Here is a 13,449-nt window from a genome sequence, read left to right as displayed (position 1 = left end):
GTTTACATGCTTTGGCATGACCGTTTGGGTCACCCAAGATCTACCATGATGCGTAGAATCATTGCCAACTCTAATAGACATCGATTATTGAGTAAACACATTGCTATCTCAAATGATAACCCTTATAAGGCTTTTTCTCAAGGTAAGTTGGTAATTATACCATCATAGGTAAAGGTTGATGCTGAATCCCCATCATTTCTGCAAAGAATTCAAAGGAATATTTGTGGGCCTATTCAACCATCTTGTGGACTATTCCGATATTTTATGGTTTTGGTTGATGCATCTATCCGATGGTTACATGTTTGTCTCTTATCTACTCGGAATGTAGTTTTTGCGAGACTTCTTGCTTAGATAATTAAGTTGCGAGCACAGTTCCCAGATTACCCCATTAAGGCCTGGTTTGGTACTGAGGTGATTCTGAAAAAAGTTGGGAGCTGTTTTTGTGTTTGGTAAACATTCAGCTTCAGTTTTTTTTCACAGTTTTGGGTGAAAAAAAAGCCAAAAACAAGAAAAATGCAAAACCTAGCTTTGAAAAATCAGCTTTTTTCACATCTGTTTTACATAAAAGTTTACCAAACACTATAATACTGCTTTTTTTTTTTTTTTTTTTGAAATGTACTTTTACAAAAAAGTTTACCAAACACTCTGCTACTTTATTTCACAAGTACTTATTCTCATAGCACAGTAGAAACAGTTTTTTTTCAAAGCACAGCAATACCAAACCAGCCCTAAGTCAATCCGACTTGATAACGCTGGTGAATTTACATCTCAAACTTTTGATGATGACTGTATGCCATTGGGCCTTGATGTTGAACACTGTGTTCCTTATGTCCATACTCAAAATGGTCTAGCAGAGTCATTTATCAAGCGACTTCAATTAAGAGCTCACACTCTGCTCATGAAAACAAAATTGCCAATTTCTGCATAGGGACATGCCATCTTACATGCTGCATCATTGGTTCAATTGAGACCTATAGCCAACTACTAATACTTCTCAGTATAATTCGTGTTTGGGCATCAGCCAAACATTTCACATTTACGAGTTTTTGGTTGTGCAGTTTATGTACGTATTGCACCACCACAACGCACTAAGAATGGACCTTAGCGCAGACTGTGAATTTATGTGGGTTTTGATTCACCGTTTATCATTATATATTTGGAACCCTTGATAGGTGATATGTTTATAACTCGTTTTGCTGATTGTCACTTTAATGAGAGAGTTTTCCCATTGTTAGGGAAAGAAAAGACCGTTCCAGAAGAACGGCAAGAGCTGACATGAGTTGTTCCCACCTTATCTCATTTTAATCCATGTAACACTCAATGTGAAAATGAAGTGAAAATGATCGTTCATCTTCAAAGTATTGCCAATCAAATGCTAGATATATTTAAAGATGCTATAAAAGTGACAAAATCATATATACCAGCTGCAAATGCACCTGCAAGAATTGATGTCTCTGTTGGACAAAATAAAGTGGCAATGAATGGTTCATCTGGTGCACGCCTTAAGCATGGTAGACTTTAAGGTTCAAAAGATTTAACCCCTTAAAAGAGAAAGACGAGGGCACGACTGAATCTAAATGAAATCATTCAAGAAGAAAAAATGAATGACAATGTGTTAGGAATGACAATATGTCTAATGAATGACAATATGTCTAAGATTTAGCCCCTTAAATATCCCGTTGCTTTCAAGCATGGTTCAAAAAATAAGGAACGGACCGGGTATGGTACGTTAAAAATACGTCCATGTATTATTTGACAACTTTGTTAAAATTTGAAAATTTTGGCCTTTTGAAAATTTTAATATTTAATTTATTTAAAATATTTTTATTTCTTCGATAATATGTTAAAAATACATATAGAAAACGTGAATTTTATAAATGGGTTAAAATAAAGTGTAATCAAATGTAAAAATTATGTAAGTACATGTATAATACTTTGCAGTTAAAAACAACATGCAGTTAAACGAATCATTAAAACATGTATGAAAAACATAATTTTTTTTTGAAAAATACGTATGTACGTGTATAATATGCATATTCTACGCGAATTTACTAACTATGCTTTCGAGCGTTATATTTATGGCTATTAACATTCTATCACATATTGATTTTTCCTAACAGTGAGAAAACATTTTCTGAAGTCCTTGTAAGAGTAGCATACAAATGTGGTAGAGAAAATACAATAAGAGAAACATTTTTGTTACCTTATTAAGGTGAGCATTGGTTGTATTCTTCTGGGCCGCAAATTTTAATCTTGGTATGTCTTTGTTTTTCTCTTTCTTGCATTATTAAGGTGTAAGTGTCAAAAGTGGATATGTCCTTCATTAATCTTTGGTTTTTGGCTCCATTGCTTAATATAATATCATCAGGATTAGGATTATTTCCTGGGCAAAGGGTGAGGATCCTCCTGACCAAGTCCATCGGGCTGTTGAAATTTTATCCAACGGCTATAAACAGGGGGCCCCTCTAAAAGTTATAATAATTGTAGCTGTTGGATAAAATTTTAATGGCCCGATGAGCTTTGTCAGAAGGATCCTCATCCTTTGTTCAGGAGAGGATCCTCATCCATATCATCACTAGTTTTTTTTTGTTTTGTTAGACGTCCAACTTGTTGTTTCAATGTCGTCCTCATTAGAAAATGGTTTGAACACCGGTTAAAATTGTTGTTCACATATTTTCCAAATATGAATATCTTAATTGGTCCATCATCCTCTCTGTAACACGGTGAAACTCTAACACGTCGGACATGAATGATAAGCCTTGTTATTTCCTTATTTGTGCCATTACTAACTTGTGTCAACCATATACACACAATGCATAAAAATGTAGTTAGTAAATCACTAAACAAAACATTAAACCCACCTAGCTATGTATCCTATGTGGCAACCTAATAAACAGATTGGACCGTATCTCTAAAAGCATATCTAAGGAAGGTAGTAATTGGGTAGTAAAGTAAGATTTGCTATGCCACTTAGGGAAAACACATCTCCAAGGAAGATAGCAACTAATTAGCAATTAAAGAAGTAGAAATTGACCTGTTGCTAATTCTTCAAATTAGCAAACTGGGTTCCACAATGTATTTTATTTATTTCGTAAAGAGTTTAAAATAAAATTTGGGCCTCATGATATAAGATAAAGTTAGAGAATTGTTATTGGTGTTAACCAATAGAAACAGAAATAGAGAGAGAGAGAGAGAGAGTCAAGAGTTTTTAGAGAGAGAAGTAGAAAACTGTAATCTTCTGCGTATATTTCCTTAGCAGTTAAGCAAGTACATATTTCAGTATTTACACATATCTCAGCCTTCTTAACAAACTAACAACTTAACTAACTTTCTAATGTTCATACAAGTGGCAACATCCTAGCCTTACAAAGTAATCTCTATCATCCCCCCGCAATCTCATGTTTGAAGGATCCTAACATGAGATTAGTACAATGAATGCGAAATAATGGAGCACTGAGACCTTTGGTTAATATATCAGCAAATTGTTCTTTGCATGAGACAAATTGAACCAGAAGCTTCTTTTTGGCTACTCTTTCTCGAACAAAGTGCACATCAATTTCAATGTGTTTTGTCCGTTGATGTTTTACTAGATTGAAAGACAAGGCTATAGCAGAAAGATTGTTACAAAATAGCACAGGAGTTGCAGATATTGGAACATGCAAGAAAGTGAGGATCTGTTGAATCCAATCCAGTTCAGTTGCTGTGGAAGATAAAGCATGATATTCAGCCTTAGTTGATGAACGTGAAACTGTTTGTTGCTTTTTAGATGACCATAAGATATGATTATTTCCTAAGAACACAGCTAAACCGATTGTAGATCATCGATCATTGGGATCATCCGCCCAATCAGCATTACTAAAAACATATAATGTTAAATCTCCCTTAGAGTAGGAGATGCCAAAATCCATCGTACCTTTCAACTACCTCAAAATCCTTTTGACAGCAGTGAAATGAGAGACCATTGGATTTTGCATGAGCTAGCAATACTTGGCACACAAAAAAAGCAATATCAGGCCTAGTAAACGTGAGGTATTAGAGTGCTCCCACTACACTTCTATACAATGTAGGATTGGAGTAGGGCTCACCATCATTCGTGAGTAATCTGTTGTATGGGAAACAAGGTGTATCACAGGGCTTTGACTCAATCATTTCTGTTTTAACAAGCAAATCTTGCATATATTTTTGTTGTAACAGAAACAAACTATTGGTAGTTTTGGAAATTTGAATGCCCAGAAAGAAGTGAAGAGGACCTAAGTCTTTGATATCAAATTTAGAAGTTAAGTCACTAATCACTTGTTGTATCTCAGTAGGACCACTGCCTATGATGATAATGTCATCAACATAAAGCAACAATATCACAATATTTGCACCAGCAGTTTTCACAAATAATGATGAATCAGAGTAAGTGTTATGAAATCCTAACTGAGGCAAAAAAAGAAGTGAACCTATCATTCCATGCCTTTGGGGCCTGCCTCAATCCATAGAGTGATTTATGCAATTTACACACCAAAGATGGATTCTGGGGATCCTCAAAGTCAGGTGGCTGAGCCATGTACACTTCCTCTTGCAAAATTCCATGAAGGAATGCATTCTTGACATCGAGTTGACAGAGTGACCAATTGAAATGAGCAGCTAGTGCTACATAATCCTCTCTGTGGTGGGTTTAACAACTGGGCTAAAAGTTTCACCGTAATCGAGGCCAGGTTCTTGACTAAGGCCTTTGGCAACCAATCGAGTTTTATACCTTGCTATTGACCCATCTGAATGCCTTTTGATTTTGAAAATCCATTTACACCCTACTAAGTTCTTATTGGCTGGTAAAGAGACTTAAATCCATGTCCCTTGATTATGTAAAGCATTGATTTCCTCCTTCATTGCTTGAAACCATACTGAACTCTTAAGAGCATATTTATATGATGATGGTTCACATAGAGGCAAATCAATATCATTGGAGGCCGCAAACGGAGATAAGAAAACCTTCTTCTTAATAATACCACTCTTACTCTTAGTTTGCATAGGATGTAAGTTAAATGGTGGTATAGAGGGAGCCACTTGTAAAGTATCTGGATTATGGTCAAGTGTCATAGGGATGGAAGCTGTGTTTGAAACTACACCAATAATGGATTGAGATAAACTTTGGGAATTAGGTGAGAGTGATGAATGTGGGGATATAGAGAAAGACACTACAACAAATGGTGAACTTCATGATGACTCAAAATGACTTGGAGTATTGAATGAAGAAAATGAGGGAGAAACTGAACTTGAGTTAATAACTGGAGAAGGTAAGGTGACGATATTCTGGGGTGTAACCATAGGAGAAGAAGAAAGACCATCAAACTTATCAGAACAGAAAGATTTATGTTGAGTTTGTGCCAATACATTTGTATAAGGAAACTCATACTCACTAAACACCACATGTCTAGAAACAAAGAATTTATTTTAAGACACAACATAACAAATGTACCCTTTGTATTTGGATGCATAACCCAAGAAGACACACTTTGTAGTCTTGGCTTGAAGTTTCGTTGAGTTATATGGTCTTAATAAAGGATGAAGTACTGGGACAACACTATGTAAGGCTTCAAAGGGAGACTTATTAGACAATATGAGAGTAGGCATCCTATTAATAAGATAGATAACTGTTTGACATGCAAAAGAACAAAATTGTGAGGGTATTTTGGCTGTTTGTAACAACGTGATTGTGGTTTCAACGAATTGTCTGTGCTTTCGTTCAGCCATGCGATTTTGTTCTGGAGTGTAAGGGCAAGATTTTTTTTATGGGAAATGCCTTTTTGTAAAAAAAATGACTTAAGAGTTTTGCTAATATATTCACCACCACCATCACTTTGCAAAAATTTTATATTTGCAGAGATTTGTGTGAGAACATAAGCATGAAAGCCAACAAAAATGGCACAAAGATCAGATTTATTAACCAATGGGAAAATCCAAGAATACTTGGTACATTCATCAATGAAGACAACATAGTACCTATATCCATCCACAGATTTACAAAGTGCAGGACTCCAAAGATCACTGTGCACCATTTCAAAGGGAATTATAGATTTATTGACATTGGAAGAAAAATGCAGTTTGCAGAATTTGCCCTCTAAACAACTTTGACACATTACATGCCTAGATTCTTTGCGAAAAAACAACATTAGATTTATGGAACATTAGAGACACAACAAAATTAGATAAATGTCCTAATCTATTGTGCCAGATAGTAGAGTTAACAAGCTGACCAATGAAAGCTTTATGAGATACAGTACTTTTGAGAAGCTGCAGGACACACAGTGGCTAAGGGAGAGATTGGATAGATTCCATTACTGCATAGCCCTTTATATGGGATCCTCCCTGTGGCCTTGTCCTGAATTCGAAAACAGAAGGCATCAAAGATAAGCCAACAGTTATTGTCCAAACAGATCCTATGTACTGAGAGAAGATTCTGTGTTAATTTAGGAACATATAACACGTAGTTTAATTTGATAGGATATATAGAAAGTTTAAGGACAGTGCTACCAATGTGAGATACATGCAAACCTTCATCATTTGTAGTTTGGATGACTTTATTAGTGGGATAAGGAAATGCCAGAGATAAGTTAGAGAGATCAGTAGTTATATGATTTGTGGCACCTAAATCAGTGAGCCACACTTGTGGATTAGATGTAGAAGCATGTGAATGATTTGATTGTGAGACCATAGTATGGTAAGCATATAATGGAGCCTATGATTGAGATTGTTGTCCAAGAACCTATGAGTGAACCCTTTGTTGTGGATAGACATAAACCTGAAAGTATTGATACCCCTGCTGAAGAGATGAATGCGTCGGGGAATAAGCAGAATGAGCTCCAGCACCAATGTAATTGGGACCCTTCTCATTATAAAAACAAAACCATGTATTATGATTGAATCGCCCATAAATTTGACAACTTGGCTTCTCAAGTAGAGCAGATGGAATAAGCTGCTGTGTATTTGGAAATTGTCTAAGTATGCCAGGACTTGGAGTTTGAATGGCATGTGTTTGAGTATACATATACTGTCGGGGTGAAAAGCTTATTGTGTATTGATTAAACTTGCCATTTCCCTTGTTCTTATTAGCATTGAATTGCTTGAATCCACTAGATACAAAACTTGGTTGATTAAGTCTTCTCTGAGTTGGAGTATTAGCAATCATGGCTGTCATAAATGGTGCATTGACAGTGGACTCGAGAATAGCGTCTTCAGCAAGTAATTGATCCGAAATTCCTTCAAAGAAATGACATTTTCACGCCCCCTTATCACAGGTCGAAATGTATTGTACTTTGTTGGTAAACCATTTAATGTAAGTATAACAATATCCTCATCAAGAAAATAAACCCCAGTGGCAGAAAGATAATCTCTAGCTTCCTTTATCTTTTGTAAGTACTGAGTAATGGAATCAGAGCCCTTTTTAATTGTTTGCAGATTCGATTTCATCTGAAAAATGCTAGTCTTCGGGACAGTTGAAAACTGCTCTTGTAATCGAATCCAAAGATCCCTAGAACTGGTACTCCCAATCGCACATGACATGGTTACAGGACTCAAAGATGCAATGAGTAATTGCATTAGGGCTTTATCATGCATCATCCAAACCAAATACTCATCACTATCTGAGGAAGAAGATGAATTGGACGAATTAACATCAGATTCTCCAGAATGAGAGGTAAATCGACCAGGATAGGGATGAGATCCATCAACAAACCCTAGAATTCCATTACTTTCAAGCAGTAATTTCATTTGGAAATGCCAATTTAGATAGTTTGAATCATCTAGTTTAACATTCACATATGTGGAAATCGATGACACCAATGCAGTTATCGGTGATTGAAGAAGCAGTAATTGAGAAGCAGTTACCATTGTTACAGTATTGCGAGTTAAAGACTTCTGAATTTGGCAAAAATGTCTCTGAGACCAAGCACCAAACACCTGGAGTGCACGAATTGTACAAGACAAAATCGCAGCCAGTATCATAGTTGCAGAACCCTAGGGATGCAGAGAAACCCTAGATTGCAGAGCAGACGGAGTGAATTCAATCAAGAACCACGAGCAAGAAACAAGAACATCGATGAAGACGAAGAATCAGAGCTTCGGAAGACTCGGATCGAAGGTCAAGCGTGAGCTTTCATGGTGATTAATACCATGTTAACCAACAGAAACAGAAATAGAGAAAAAGGGAGAGAGTCGAGAGTTTTTAGAGAGAGAAATAGAAAACTGTAATCTTCTATGTATATTTCCTTAGCTTTTAAGCAATTACATATTTCAGTATTTATACACATCTCAGCCTTCTTAACAAACTAACAACTTAACTAACTTTCTAATCTTCCTACAGGTGGCAACATCCTAGCCTTACAATGTACTCTCTATCAATTGGCACTCCAAAATTTTCATTTTGCACTCCAAACTTTCTATTTAGAAGAAAAAAAATACACTTGTGAGATTTTTGGATTATCAATAACAGTTCCCTAAAGTTAAGATTAAACATTTTATAGTGAAAGATAAAATTTGTAGAGATAGTTGAAGAGTGTTGGAGTGAAAAAAATTTAAAGTAACATAAAAGTGCCAAATAGGTTAGCAAATAACACTTTTAAAGAAATTTTTTGTCTACTCCTTCGGAGATGTCTAAGTAAATTGAAGATGGACTACAACTAATGCCTATGTGGGGAAGAGGACCAAGATCTATAGATCCCTTATTTAAATGTTAAATAAGAGAGAGAGAAAAGTTGGTGTTAGAAATGTATAAGGAAATACATACAAAATGAAAATTAAAAATTAAAAATTATTTAAATTATTTTCACTTTCAATATTTTTCATTCATCAAGAAACCCCATTTTACGACCACAAAAACAAAACGTTTCAAATTTTATGGTTGATAGGAGATGTACCCATGGAAAGACCTTTAGTCAAAAATGTGATGCAGACCCTAAACCCTAACCCTAGCGAGCTTAATAGTCAAGGCTTCAGTGAACACTCAACGGTCTTCACGGACGCACTAAAACATTGACTGATATTAATTTTCCTTCCTAACCTAATTCCTGTCATCAGCAAGAGATAAACATGGAAAAAAAAAAAATCTTATTACATGAATATATTGCAGACAATTCAGATTGGACCTCATGAGTAGGACCTAATTCAATTCATATTCATGCACCCGTAGACTAACTGCTAGGGATGATATTTTTCATTATCATCCAATTCCATCCATCACAATCTGCATGCAATTGTTTCTTTTTGTCGACATCTGGAAATCTTGTTGGGATACTGTTTTCTGTGACTTTGTTTCTAGTCCGTATCAGACGGTTTGTAGTTGACAGCGGAAAATATACATAAACGGATCGATAATCGTGTTCAATTCAGGAGCATGAATTCAAATTCAATGGAAAGTAGAGAAAATTATGATGTTTTATTGCTGATATGGTGAATGAACTCGACCCATAAAAACCCTAAATCATAGAAACCCTAGAGTATCCAAAATATTCATAACTACTTGTTCACCGAGAAAAAAGACTATCTCTTTCTCAATGGGAAATTCGAAATCGGCTTCTCAAGTATTTTCTTTAGAGGTTCTAAAATTTTCTTCAATTTAAAAGCAGATGTGAAAACTCAATATAGAACAAAAGCTTATTTTTTCTTATCTATATGTTACAGATCATCAAAATCATTGAACACAAAGTGACATGAAGGAAAATAACGATTCATTCATCCTTTGCCATACTTTAACTTTTAACATTTGTGTAGATCATTCCATTATGAAGATGCATGCACTTCCTGATAGGTTAGATGTAGTCATCTTTACCATTACTTTATTATGGGACTTCCATGATATCAAAGAAATGTTCTTTGTCATCAATCTAATTACTAAATTTTAAGCATGTAAACTTCCCATAAAATAAGGACTGTCCTTAATATCAATACCCTCAAAATCATATTGACGAGATTAGCTTCAGGAAAATCATCCAAAACATCCCTCTTCAACAAGATATTATCTACAGCAGCCACTGATTAAAATTTGTGTGTCTTAAATAACCTTCCTCCAATAATCGACGTTAATGGGAGGTTGTATCTCCTATGGTCGTTTGCCATTAAAATGAGGTAAATTCTTGCTATGATACCAACTGATGCAACGGAAAACAACCAACCCATAAATTACTAATTCTCCAATAATTTTTCTTGATCAAACGTCACTTCCTTTTGTCACTAGTACTACGGTCTAGCGGTATTCCTCTTCACTTGAGAAGTCTTAGGTTTGATTCTCGCCAAAGGTGAATTCGAACCATTTTATTGCTAACTCATTGTGAGGTTAAGCTCATCCCCTTTCCCTTAGTGTAGATAATATTGTTTGTTTAAACATCACTTCCTTCTTTTAACTTTATTGTATTTAAAATAGCTATATTCTTAACCTACACCAATACGGAACTTATTAAAAATGCTTATTCTTGCACTCAATTTTTTGTTTATATTATGTTGGAGACTAGAATTCTAAATCGGTCATATGAAAAAATAATAGGATTTTTTTTCTTAAACAAATGAAATAATATAAAGTTAATACATAGGAGAATTCACCCCTATTATCATAAAGTTCTTTTATGATAAAAGCCTCCACCTTGGAGACACTATAGTGATATTGGTGGTGGGGCAACTCAGCCTCAAAGCTTAATTAATTATCTTATACCCTTCTCTTATATTGTTTGTGCAAACAAAGGACAGTTGTGCGTGACTTGATATTGCCACTACAACCAAAAGAGGCCTATGTGTTATGGCCCAGGTTGTCCTGTTTTTACGTGTAGAATGAAAAACACAAAACATAAAACTGGAGCTCAAAACCATCAAATTTGACTAGAATCGGTTGCGCATAATGTACAGGTACTCGACTTTGCATATATAATGCTTTTGCCAACTGGTTGTTGTCATGAGGGGTTGAACTGCCCATCTTGGCCTCTCCTTTAAGAACCGAGACACTGCATCTAATCTTAATCTAATCATGGCAAAACCGTACGTACCATCGAAAAAAAAGCATACAGAGAGAAAGAGGATGTGCTTATACCAGCTTGTCACTCACCCTAAATTGTTGGAATATGGTTTAGCTTGTCTGTGACCAAAAACCAATGATTTTTTATTTTTTTTTATGCTAAAGCACGTCTATATCATTGAAACCGGAGCTGGCTTCTAGCTGGTGCTACATGTTCGACGGCACAGGAATTCCAAAAATAAGGGGCTTCCAATAATTCTGTTTAAATAGGGCTTTTATGGCTGTAAATATTGTGGTCTTGGTGTTTCCTTTCACATCAATTGGGGAAAGACATGAGTCCTCTCCCATCCAACATGACGTGGGCCTCCACTTTTTCTTATATTCTACAAAATCAAACCGTTTTTTTTTATTATTTAGTTTCTTAAATAAAAGAATAATTTAGATTCCAGAGGAGTTCAGTTTGCAAAAATGATGCATTGTAATTTGTATGTATATTTATCTTTCTTAAATACAACTATATAATTTATAACACTGAGTTGCAGATTTGGTCTTAGTCGTCACAGAATGAATTCTTTATAATAATTTGGTATCGAAATAGTCATCCATCAAATTCAAATCTAAGAATCATACTTATAAGTGAAAATAAATAAAACTATATCGTAATTCTAAATGACTTTTATTTATTTAAATTTTGAATCATAGATGTAACATGATTTTAACTCCTATTTTATGTGCATATTTTTTTTTTAGATTTTTCAATTTTGATATAAAAAAAGGTCTCTATTGTAAATTTGTACATGGCCTTCTAAATCATTAGACCAATCCTAATTGAAACCTAAGGCTATCTCCAACCGAAGGGTTTAGAGGGCCTGGCTAGAGGGTTGAAAAACGCCCGAAAACTGTCTTCAACCGAGGGCTAGGCCAGAGGGCTCGTGGGCCCCACAGAATCTGAAAGGGCCAAAGGGCTAATCGGCTAGCCCAATCCAGCCAGCCAGCCCCGAGTTGGGCCTGAAATTTGAACATTCATGTCGGATATAACCGACATCAATATAATATATTTATGTTGGTTATATCCGACATGAATGCTAGGTCAAAAATTTAAATACAACGGCTAGCTGACGTCAGCTAGCCGTTATTTTTGAATAATTTTTTTTTTTTTCACAAAATTTTTTCCAATAACTTCTATTTTTTTTCTATAACTTCTATTTTACAAAATTTGTTTCATATTTTTTTCCTGTAACTTCTATTTTACAAAATTTGTTTCATATTTCTTTTAAATTTTATTTTTTCCCTATAACTTCCTAAGCCATTATACAACATTAAATTAAATTAAGTAACATGAAACAACATGAAACAATATGAAACAACATTAAATTACATTAACCAAGTTGTAGTTTTTAAATTTAAGTTGTAGTTTTTTAAATTTAAGTTTTTGTAGTTTTTAAATTTAAATAATAAATTATGTTTGGCCCTCGGTTGGAGACGACTTTTTGTGACAGGGCTAAAACTAGCCCAATGGCCCTCAGTTGGAGATGGAGGCAAATATGACCCTGTACTGTTCATTAAAATATTAATATCTTGGAGAGCCAGAAGGCTAAAACGAGCCATCTGGCCAGCCTTCGATTGAAGCTGGCCTAAGAAGTTGGTAATGTAATAGTATGTCATCTTGGTATTATATGCATGAGTATGATATTGTCAGATTGTAAATTTGAATCATATGCAAAGTTTATTCATGTAAGAATTTGTGGATTAGAAAAGTTAGCAATTAGGTTAATGTATTATTGTTAACATATATTGTAACATCTCACATCGCCCAGAGGAGTGGATCCTCTATGCCTTATATGTATATTCACATCTCTACCTAGCACGAGGCCTTTTGGGAGCTCACTGGTTTCGGGTTCCATCCAAACTCTGAAGTTAAGCGAGTTTGCGGGAGAGCAATTCTAGGATGGATGACCTACTGGGAAGTTCTCATTTGAGTTCTCAGAAACAAAATCGTGAGGGCGTGGTTAGGGCCCAAAGCGAACAACATCGTGCTACGGTGGAGTAGAGCCCGGGATGTGGCGGGGATTTAGGCCGGAATGTGACATATATCCTTGGGGTTTCAGTGTTTTCGTATTTACAAAATTGTATTTTTATGTTAGATGCGCCATTTACGTAGTATCTTGAAATATATACAATCTTCCATTTTTGTTCAATTAAGCAAGTAAAAAAACGAGTGTTTAATAGTTTATCTTTTTTTTTTCTTTAACCTATAATACAATCTAACATAAGTTTAATTAGAGAACGCATTACTCTTCCTTTCCCTCTCGACTTATTTGCAAAAAGTAAATTGCGTTTTAATACCAAGGGAATTATTTACTAGCAAAGCCTCACAACTAGCAAATTAAGTAGCATAATCATTTGGATTAGTATCGTGCAGCGCAGTAGTCAAGATACCCGATCCTTATTCTTAATAATTACGT

This window comes from the organism of the source record quoted next, unplaced genomic scaffold (genome assembly GCF_019419815.1).
Source record: "Pyrus x bretschneideri cultivar Hongxiangsu unplaced genomic scaffold, Pyrus_bretschneideri_v1 Contig2, whole genome shotgun sequence".
Classification (NCBI taxonomy): domain Eukaryota; kingdom Viridiplantae; phylum Streptophyta; class Magnoliopsida; order Rosales; family Rosaceae; genus Pyrus; species Pyrus x bretschneideri.
The sequence above is the reverse complement of the archived record's forward strand: the minus strand, read 5'-3'. Positions refer to the sequence as shown.